This window comes from Leptinotarsa decemlineata, unplaced genomic scaffold (assembly GCF_025532065.1).
Source record: "Leptinotarsa decemlineata unplaced genomic scaffold, Ldec_3_MD MMD2_tig00000882_RagTag_RagTag, whole genome shotgun sequence".
Lineage (NCBI taxonomy): Eukaryota > Metazoa > Arthropoda > Insecta > Coleoptera > Chrysomelidae > Leptinotarsa > Leptinotarsa decemlineata.
The window spans coordinates 20,725,736-20,735,599 of record NW_027412556.1 but is presented as its reverse complement, the minus strand read 5'-3'; positions in this window follow the sequence as shown (position 1 = coordinate 20,735,599).

Below are 9,864 nucleotides of genomic sequence, written 5' to 3'. Positions count from 1 at the left end.
TCGGCAAAGCGCGGCTTTTAACGCGCTATTTATAGGCAAGCGCCGCCGGCCCCCCTGCCGTTACCGCCACCATGTCCCTGCATTTAAAATCTGTAATATTTTCGAAAATATCCAATGAAATAACATGCTGTGGAAAGCCATATTGACATTTATTGATTGCACAATGTATTTTAGGTATTTAATTGGATAAGGATTGATGCTGTTTTGCTTAAAATCGCTTCGTAAATAGGTCATTGTCAAAAAATGGTTATTGTAGGTTATCCTAAGAGATAGACATATATCGCGAATTTTTTGTAGATCTCTTGTAGGTGTCCAATACTGTTGTAATTACATTATTTTCAATAATTTCATAGGGTTCAGCCAGCGTTTGCAATGTAAGCGCGAGAAATGTATTTATTCACGACATCACATTGGAAGCCTACGAAATTATTAGTGGTTCTCCACTATATTATGCATTTTCTATACATATAACCTTCCTATCGAATCACTCTATCTATTAAAAAAACTCGCATCAGAATCGGTTTCGTAGTTTTCAAGATCTAAGCATACATAGGAACAGGAAGCCAATTTGTTTTATACTATGTCGTGATTGAAGTTGCAATTCATTGTGAAATTTTCACTGAACAGTTTAATACACCACAACACGTATTTCACCATACAAAAGGTTTTCTCGGGCGTGTTCATACGTATTCAATTATTCATGATTAGTGCTCTATGTATCAATCTGAACCATTCAACCTTTTACCTACTTGATGACTGACAGTTTTGCCAGAGTTGAAAATTTGAACATTACGGCCTTATGCACCAATTTTTACCCAACTACTTGTTAAGTAACAACGTGCTTGATTTCAACAAATGGATAACATACTGTGATATACATCAATTATAGTTATATAAGTGTTTCAGTCTCATAAAAGCGATTTTCCGTTTTTGGGAAATGTGTTTGGAGAAAGTTAATGAGTTATCCAAATAGACCCCTAAATTTTTCACTACGTTCACTGGATTTTTTATATCATTTGATAATTTTATTTGCATATTTGTTCGTTCTAAATACGAAAATGCGCTTGAGGTGCCAATGAACAAATCTTGTGATTTACTTGGATTAATTTTCAAGTAGTGAGAGTCAGAATATCTTTTAATTGCATCTGGGTCTTCGTTTATGTTAAATTCTGCAGTTCTATAATATTCGGGTGGGAATTGAAAAGCCATCTCCGAATCATCAGCGTATTGATGTAACTCGCAATGATGGGTACTAAAATCCATGTCAAAAATATAAATTGAGAAAAAAATGTGCCCCAGAATAGATCCTTGTGGAACTTCTTATTCAATGGTTTTCAGAGAGGATCTAGCTATACATTCGTTTTTTATTACAGATACACACTGTGATCGAGAATCGAAGTAACTTCTCACCCAGTTGAAACTACCAGAGGATAGACCTAGATATCGGAGCTTTGATAACAATACGGGGTGACTGAAAGGCTTTTGAAAAATCCAAAAGTACCAGAGAAGTCACTTTGTGGTTTTCAATCGCCATTCTTGCATCATCTACGATATTGATAAGTGCAGTACTTGTACTATGGTTGTTTTTGAACCCAGATTGTTTCAAGTTGAGTAAAGTATTTGCTTTTAAAAAGTTACTGATTTGGGTGTTAACGTGACGTTCAATAATTTTAGAGATTGCAGAAAGGATGCTGATAGGCCTCAGATCTTTAAAATCTGTTGGTGCAGCTGTTTTTGCTACTGGTAAAATCATAGATTGTGTTATTTTTCAGTTGAATGAATCGAAACGTTTGTTGCCTCTCTTCCAATGTTCACCTTTCTCTACTAAAAATTTGAATATAAAAATATAAATTGCTTCAATATGAACTCATCAAAATGTAGTTATGAAGCAATTGATCTGTAATCATTATGATACCTAAGGCAATTGAATAATAAGTATTTATAACAGAAAATGTTGAAAATGATCATCACAATGAGTCCTTTTGAAATCTTACTTACGCCTTTTTTCATTCTGAATTTATCAAGTAATTGAAAATAGTGTGTCTTTACAGATGACACTTTGATGATAACAACTTTTGATTTTCTGACGATTTTCAAAAATACTTCTCAATATTGTTGTTCCATATGATCTCAGCCTGTTCGAAAAAGTATTTGCTTTCTGTTGTCTTTGGATGATTTCTACATATTTTTTTTGTATAAAGACGAAGTAGGAAGCCAAAACCTTCCTTTCTCAAAAATTAGTTTCTCATAAAACTATATCCTTTCGATTTAGATAATTCATGTGGTAACATAATTAGTTATACCAATCATTTATTTTTCATGAATCAGAGGAAGGATCCCAGAAACTCTTTGCAACATTTTTCAAATAATTAAAATGTGCCACTTCCTTGATTGTTATGATCTGACCACAAGCAGGTTAAACACTTACTTTGAATCAAGGTCGCTGAAGTAATGGAGAAATTGAGATACTCCGCAAAGATAATTATTCGATACAGCTGATATTCGTTAATCAGAAATTCTCCCGAAATGACATAAATGAATCGGTCTTCACGATTGCAAAATTTGTAGGAGCTCATGTGGGTCATGTGAAAAATACTTAAACAAGGGTTTTAAGCCTAAAGCTGTCAGCTGGAAAACATAATAATAATAATAATAATAAATGTCTTTATTGTTTTCAACTGATAAGGTTCAACAGTTATTGGAAAGTATGGATAGAAATATGGATAAGTTGAAAACAAATGGCGAAGTTCCATTTTTATAACGATAAATCTTTATTCATTGCTCTTCCACGCAACCTCAAAAATTCGCTGCGGTGTTTCCAAAGAATTATTATAAGATACACGTGGAAATTTAGGAGATGTAAAAACAACAACCTGAGGCGATTTTATTTGGGTAAGTCTTGTACGGTTTTAAAAAAATTTTGAACTTTTTACGACTAGGATCAAAACAGTGTTCGAAATGGTAGGCTGGCAAATTGAAGAAAAATTTCATTTTGGGAAAGTGACCTTTATATACAATGTTGATAAATTCATGTATGGTTTTTTGAAATTCTTCCTCAATAGAAATACTGTTGGTGCATGCAGTGGTAAACCCCCTATTCGAGGTTCAGCGTTGAGGGTCATCTATTATTGTATGGCATCAATTCCAGAATAATAATGAAAATGTGAAGTTTTCAATATAAAAAAATGAAGTCAAGTTTTCCGATAATTTTGATGATCAGTATTCATGACAAGCTTGAAGAAAGGGTGAAATGTATTATTTTTGGGGTAAGATTATTTGATACTTTAGGACAATTTTATTTGTCAAGAGTGGTATATACTGTCGTATTCAGTAGCCGTACAAAAAATGTTGGATATTATTGGAATTGAGTTACAAATAAATTTCAAGTTTTTGAAATGTACCTATTTCTTGATTTGTCATCATGGAAAGATAATGGAAACTGTACGTCGTACATTTTCTATTATGGATTCCATGTGGTAGTTTTCTTGTAGTTTCGATTATCTTCAAAGGTCGTTTGAAACATTACAAACAATTCATCAACAGAAAAATGAAAAACTCATGGAGTTTATGCCGTATATATAGTCTTGATGGCAGAAAAAATTATCTATCAGAATTATTTCCAGTGTGTTTTTTTTGTTAATGAAAAGAAAAGTTTAAAAAACCATTTAAAAAAATCATTCTTCGAAACAAATTAGATGAATTGCCAAATTTTCTCAATCAGTCTCCTTTTTCATGAAAATTATCTTTTCATCACTGTTTCTCCGTACCAATATATTTTCGAAAGCTGAAATTTTACATATAGGTTCATATTATGCTGAAGATGTGTATTAGGCAAGGATTTTCAAATATTCCATCTGGAGCGCGTAGGTTCATTTTATGCTGTAGATGTGCAATAAGGAAGGATGTTTAAATATTTCAACTTGGCGCCCACTGGGGATAAAACGGGAGCGCTTGCATTTGAAAATTACCTTTTCATCACTTCTCGAGTTATACGGGGAAACCCAAAAATGCTGTTATTCGTTTTTTTCGAATGGCATTCTTATATCGGAGAGTTTAAAAACTGGAAAGGGGAAATGATATTGAATTCGAAGTGTACAATGACGATGTATTTTTTTTAATACCTTTATTCATAAAATATATGTATATACAAAAATATACCTACCATCTATCTTATAAACTATTTACATGCATATGTATTTATAGTTCGGGCATTTAGAATTGAAACTAAAAATAAAATATTTTATTCGAAAAATTATCTATTTTCTCTGATTCAATTTTACTCCACCCATCCGCTCTGAGCATATCAATAAAATCTCCTATGTGTTTATGAACATCTGAATTGCAATGAACAATTCCACATATTGCCCAAACCCACACTCTTCTTTCCAACATATCATCTATCTTGACATTAAATAATTCTTTGGGTTCGGTGTACATAGCTGTCAATCCATATATCCTAAATATTTGTTTCTACTCCACTTCCATATATCCCTTTCTGGACCAAACGTTGTTAACCTATGTGCAATATTATCAGTCTCATTACATTTACTGCAACCGCACTAATGCTCAATGCATGTGAATACAATTTTTCTGCCACTGAAAATACTTCATTTATGGCTTTATAAGCACTGGAACGCCACCTTGTTGGTGTATATGTGTTCATTAGGATATTTGACCAGATGCGACTCCAATCATATTGGGGATGTTTGTGTTGTATTGTTGGGGTTTTAGTTTCCTTTCCCATTATCTGTCTATATATAACCTTAGAAGTTGCCAACTCGTTCTTGGTGAACACAATCCCTGAATCTCTGATACTTTTACTGATATTTTTATGTAAGGGTGCATACTATCATGATTATTTTCGAATATTTTATTCATCACCGATTTGTAAAAAATTTATTTTATTTTCAACAGTTGTCCATGACCTCGCTTGTGTTCTGAGAAATAAAGCTAGTGCCTTCCTATCGACATTGATCAAGTTCAATCCTCCTTTTTTATACGGCAGGTACAACTGATCTCTAGCCACTCTATATAAACTCCCTTGCCATATGTAATTTCCCGTGAGAAGTGTTATTTTTTGACTATATTTTTTCGGGAGAGGGATCACCTGTGCCAAATACCATACTTTGCACAAAACATATGTATTCACAAACCACACTTTCCTAATTAAATACAAATCTCTCACATAGTTCAAAAGTAAAATCAACCTTATATTTTTGATGACCGTGTCCCAATTTTCATTCACCATATCTCGAAATCTGTTTGAAATAATCACTCCCAAGATTTCAGTTTCTTTTTTTACTGGACATTTTATGGACATTTATTCTAGCATTTGCACCTTTTTCATATATTCTGATAATTCTGTTTATAGTATCTATATCTCTTCAGTTTTTGATATATACGGTGATATCATCCGCATACGCCGATATTTTCCTCAGACTATCCCCAATTTTGATACCCTGCAGACTGAAGTCAGCTATTCTAATGAAAGGTTCTATAGATAAACTAAACAGTGTCATTCTAATAAGAATAATTTGGGAAACATGTTATTCAACGCAAAACCCAAAAGGGATAAATGGAAAAATTCGGGCATATACAGACTAGAATGTGGGGACTGCCCAGCAGCTTATACAGGTCAGACAGGCAGAAACTTCGACATAACATACCGAGAACATGTATTATCAGATAAGAAATCAGCCATATATGGACATCTAAAAGAAAAAACCATACACTAAATAAAGGAAACATGAACATTCTTCATACATGTAACAAACGAAGGGAGATGAATTTATTGGAAGCGTTGGAAATAAATAAATTGTACAAGGACCCCAAGTTCATAACGCTCAACGACCAAGTAAATCTATGCAGCTCGCCCCTTCTGAATTTAGGAATTTTAGGATCCATCCAATAGTTGGTAATCGTGACATATTGTAATATTGGTAACGTGTTAGGTCAGGTACCTAGAGCAGATACCTCTCCACACTATTTAAGACGCAACTGTACAATTTGTGGTAGTTACTTGAAAATGGCCTTATAAGCCGAAACCGGTCGTAACGAATAAATAAACACCGTAGAAACTAGACAAAAGTATTTTCTTTATTCTATATTAAACGGTATCATTGACATAGGACAAACTTGTCGGATCGAAGTTTGTATGTTGAAACCATCTGACAGATATCCATTCAGTATGTAATAATAAATATTTCGATGAAACATTTCGTGTCAACATGGCCACCACCAACTTTTTTTTTGAATACAGACCTGTCTTTTTAATTACAGATATTGAAAAAGCAATAAATTTACAAATCAAGAGTATATCACATTTGATATTTTCAGAGCGTGACATTTGAAACAACTACTATCTTCAGTGACAACAATTTTAAATTACGGTCCTGTCGTCACTCAATTGTTTTGATTTCTCCAAAATATAATTCGGACAACCCAATAAATTCGACAAGTAGGTACCCTAATACAGTGAAAATTCGTACATTTTCGTTTTGGAAATTTTTTAATGCCGCAATCCTTCTTTCAAGAATTTTTTCTCCCTAATCAATTATAATTCGTAATATTTTTATAATTCTCAATCCATCTCAATTCATTCACTATCTAAAACGCGTAGGCTTTGCTTGGTTTCTATGACAGGAAAAATGAATGCGTTGTTGATATCTGTTGAGAACATCATATATGTGCATGTACTGTATGAACATATCAAAGATGTATTCAAATGATGAAAAGACTGATATGCTATTCAGTTATGCAAAATCAAGTAGAAACCTCGTGTTGACAAGGAATATGTATGTTGAGCTATATAGGTACTCGAATCGTCATATTCCGAACATCCAAATTTTTAGACGATTAGAAAGAAATTTGAGGGACTATGGTGTCTTGACAGAAAGAAAACAAGAAAATGTGTGGTAACTGGAAGTGTGAGGAATCAAATACATGTTATAGGTAAGCAAATATAATCACACAAAAATTTACATAGTGATAACATCTTTTTTTTTTAATTCAGGATTGGCCAGTTACGGAAAATTGTCCACGAAATGGGGATTTCTGTAAATTCCACCAGAACTATTTTGAAAAAGAACAGATATAAATGTTACAGGATATGCAAAGTTCATCACCTCAATGAAAGGGATTACGGAAGGAGAGTACGATTCGCGAATTGGTTAAGACGTAAAAATAGGGAAGTTGGAAAACAATAATATGGACGGACGAATCAACACTGGTTGGTTCACCAGAAATATCCATCATAGGTGGAATAATACATATGAACATTTACATAAGGAAACCAATTCCCAAGAAAGGTTCGAAATAAATGTTTGGTTGGGAATTGTGGGAACAAACCTTCATTGGCCCTTTCTTTTACAATGATAATTTGAATAGTGAATTGTATCTTCATTGTCTATTCAAAAAAATCGATGGCTACTTAGATGAATTGTCACTGAATATCCGCCATGAAAAACAATGTTTTCAACAGGACGGCGCTCCTCCCCATAATGCAGCAAAAGTAAGGGAGCATTCAGATGCCATATTCCCAAGAAAATAGATTCGAAACAATGGACCAATTAACTGGCCAGCTCGATCCCTAGATCTTACTCCTATAGATTTTTTTGTCTGGGGATAGGTACATGAAGGATAACGTATTTTCAACACCAAGTATACATATCGACTATCTCAAACAAAAAATCAGAGATGTATGTATCAGTATTACACCTATTATGCCAGAAAATTGCCAAAAAATTGTCTGGACTGACAACTTATGTGCATTCAACGAAAAAGTCGTCAATTCGACTCATGCAGCTTTGATTTTCCGTATTGGTTTCATTTTTCCCAAAAGTTCATGATTAAATAAATTGTTTTTATGTTTGATTGTTGTCACTGATGATGGTAGTTATTTCAAATGAAATGCTATAAAATATCATGTGTGATATACCCTTGGATTGTGAATTTATCGCTTTATCAATATCTATGATAAAAAAGACAGGTCTGTATTTAAAAAAAAGTTAATGGTGGCCATGTTGGCAAGAAACGTTATATCAAATATTCATCATCACATTATCATAGTACACTCATAATACAATAAAAAAATTCATTTTATGATATCCTCCGAAATAACAATTCCATTAAAAAAAGAAAGAAAAACAGCATTTTTGGTTCACCCCGTATAACTCGAGAAGGGCGAAAGTCCCCGTAAATTTTTTTTGGCCATTGTATTGTTCCCGATGACAGTTTCCTTTTTTTTTTCATTCAATCGTGTTCTTATCTGTTACGATTTAAAATATACAATGTTACCACATGATAAAAGAAACGGCCTGTTTTGGTTACTCTCTTGACTAACTTCGTTGAGACCTTCGTTTCCGTATCAAAAGGGGTATATCTTTAGGGGGGTTCATTTTTTTAAAAAGAAAGCTTAGGGCTCTCTTTTTTCAATACAATAAATGTGGAAATCTTTTAGAGAATGAAAGTAGCAATCAATACAAAGATGAGTAGATTATACAGAGAAATACCTTTCAGACACTAACTGAAACTACTTTTATATAACTATTGAATTACACAAAAGAAACATTTTTGAAAATAAATACGTCATATAAACACTGAATTATACTATTTAATTTGTATTTCAATGGAATTGAATCAGATATCATTCACAGTATTGCTACACAATATAGTGATTGAAAGAAGTGAAATATCACACTGTTATCCTCACTGGTAAGCATCAGATGTTTCGCCATAAGATACCTGCCTTGTCAGCTCTTCAGAACCAAATATGGATAACATTATAAAAAAAAAACATTTCTTGTCACGGAATGAGTTCAATATACTCATGTCATTGATGACACTCATTCGTTTATCTGATTGAATTCTTGCCATAGAAATCTTGTTTTTATTAAAAGGAAGGAAATCTTTCAAAGAAAGGAAGGAAGTAATCAATTTGAAACTCTATACATGAATGTGTAGATCATGCAAAGAAGTAACTTTCAGACACAAACTGAAAGAAAGACCTCCTGAAACAGCTACCTTCATATAAACATTGAATTATACGAAAGAAAAAATTCTTTCGAAACAAATACTTCCATATGAACACTGAATTATACAAAAGATACTTTTCTCTACTCAGTTTGTATTTCAAACATTCATGGTGGAATAAAAATCAGATATCATTCAAATGAGTTCTACTTTAAATGAATGGTAACAAATTGCACTTACATGGAACACTGTCATCCTCACTGGTGTACATCGATGTTTCGCCTTAAGACACTTGCCCTAAGGCTCTTCAGTACCAAATTGAATAACATTATAGAAAATACACACAATTCATTCATGAATAAGCTTGATATGCTTATGTCATCGAAGACATCGTAATGACATTCATTCACCTATTTGATTCAATCCCAGCCGAGAGGAAGATTTCCTCATCCTTTTTTTTCGCATCAAGATGGAGTAGTAGAAAGACAAAAACTTTCTTTCACAAAAATCAATCACTCCTTAAAATATAACCCCTTCAATTCTAGTAGGAAAATGTTTTGGCTTTTCACTTCTCTATCCTAAAAATATACACCCTACAGTTTGAACAAGAATTCTATCACTGGAATTTAATCAAATGATTATTCACTATGAAGATAGCTTCGATGGGTAACAGGATAACTTTCTTCTTTAAAAAACAATTGTTTTTTGTTGACGTTTACTTTCTTCTTCGGAGCTCAAAAAGTAGTTTCTTCGTGTTGACAATATTACGACATGAATCAAACGTTTGTTTCATGTCGTTTCATGTTGGTGTTGTCTCGGTAGTTTGTCTGATGCAATGTTTTTCATTTTGTATCTAATATTTCTGATGGATTTCAAAATAGTAATATTATCAAC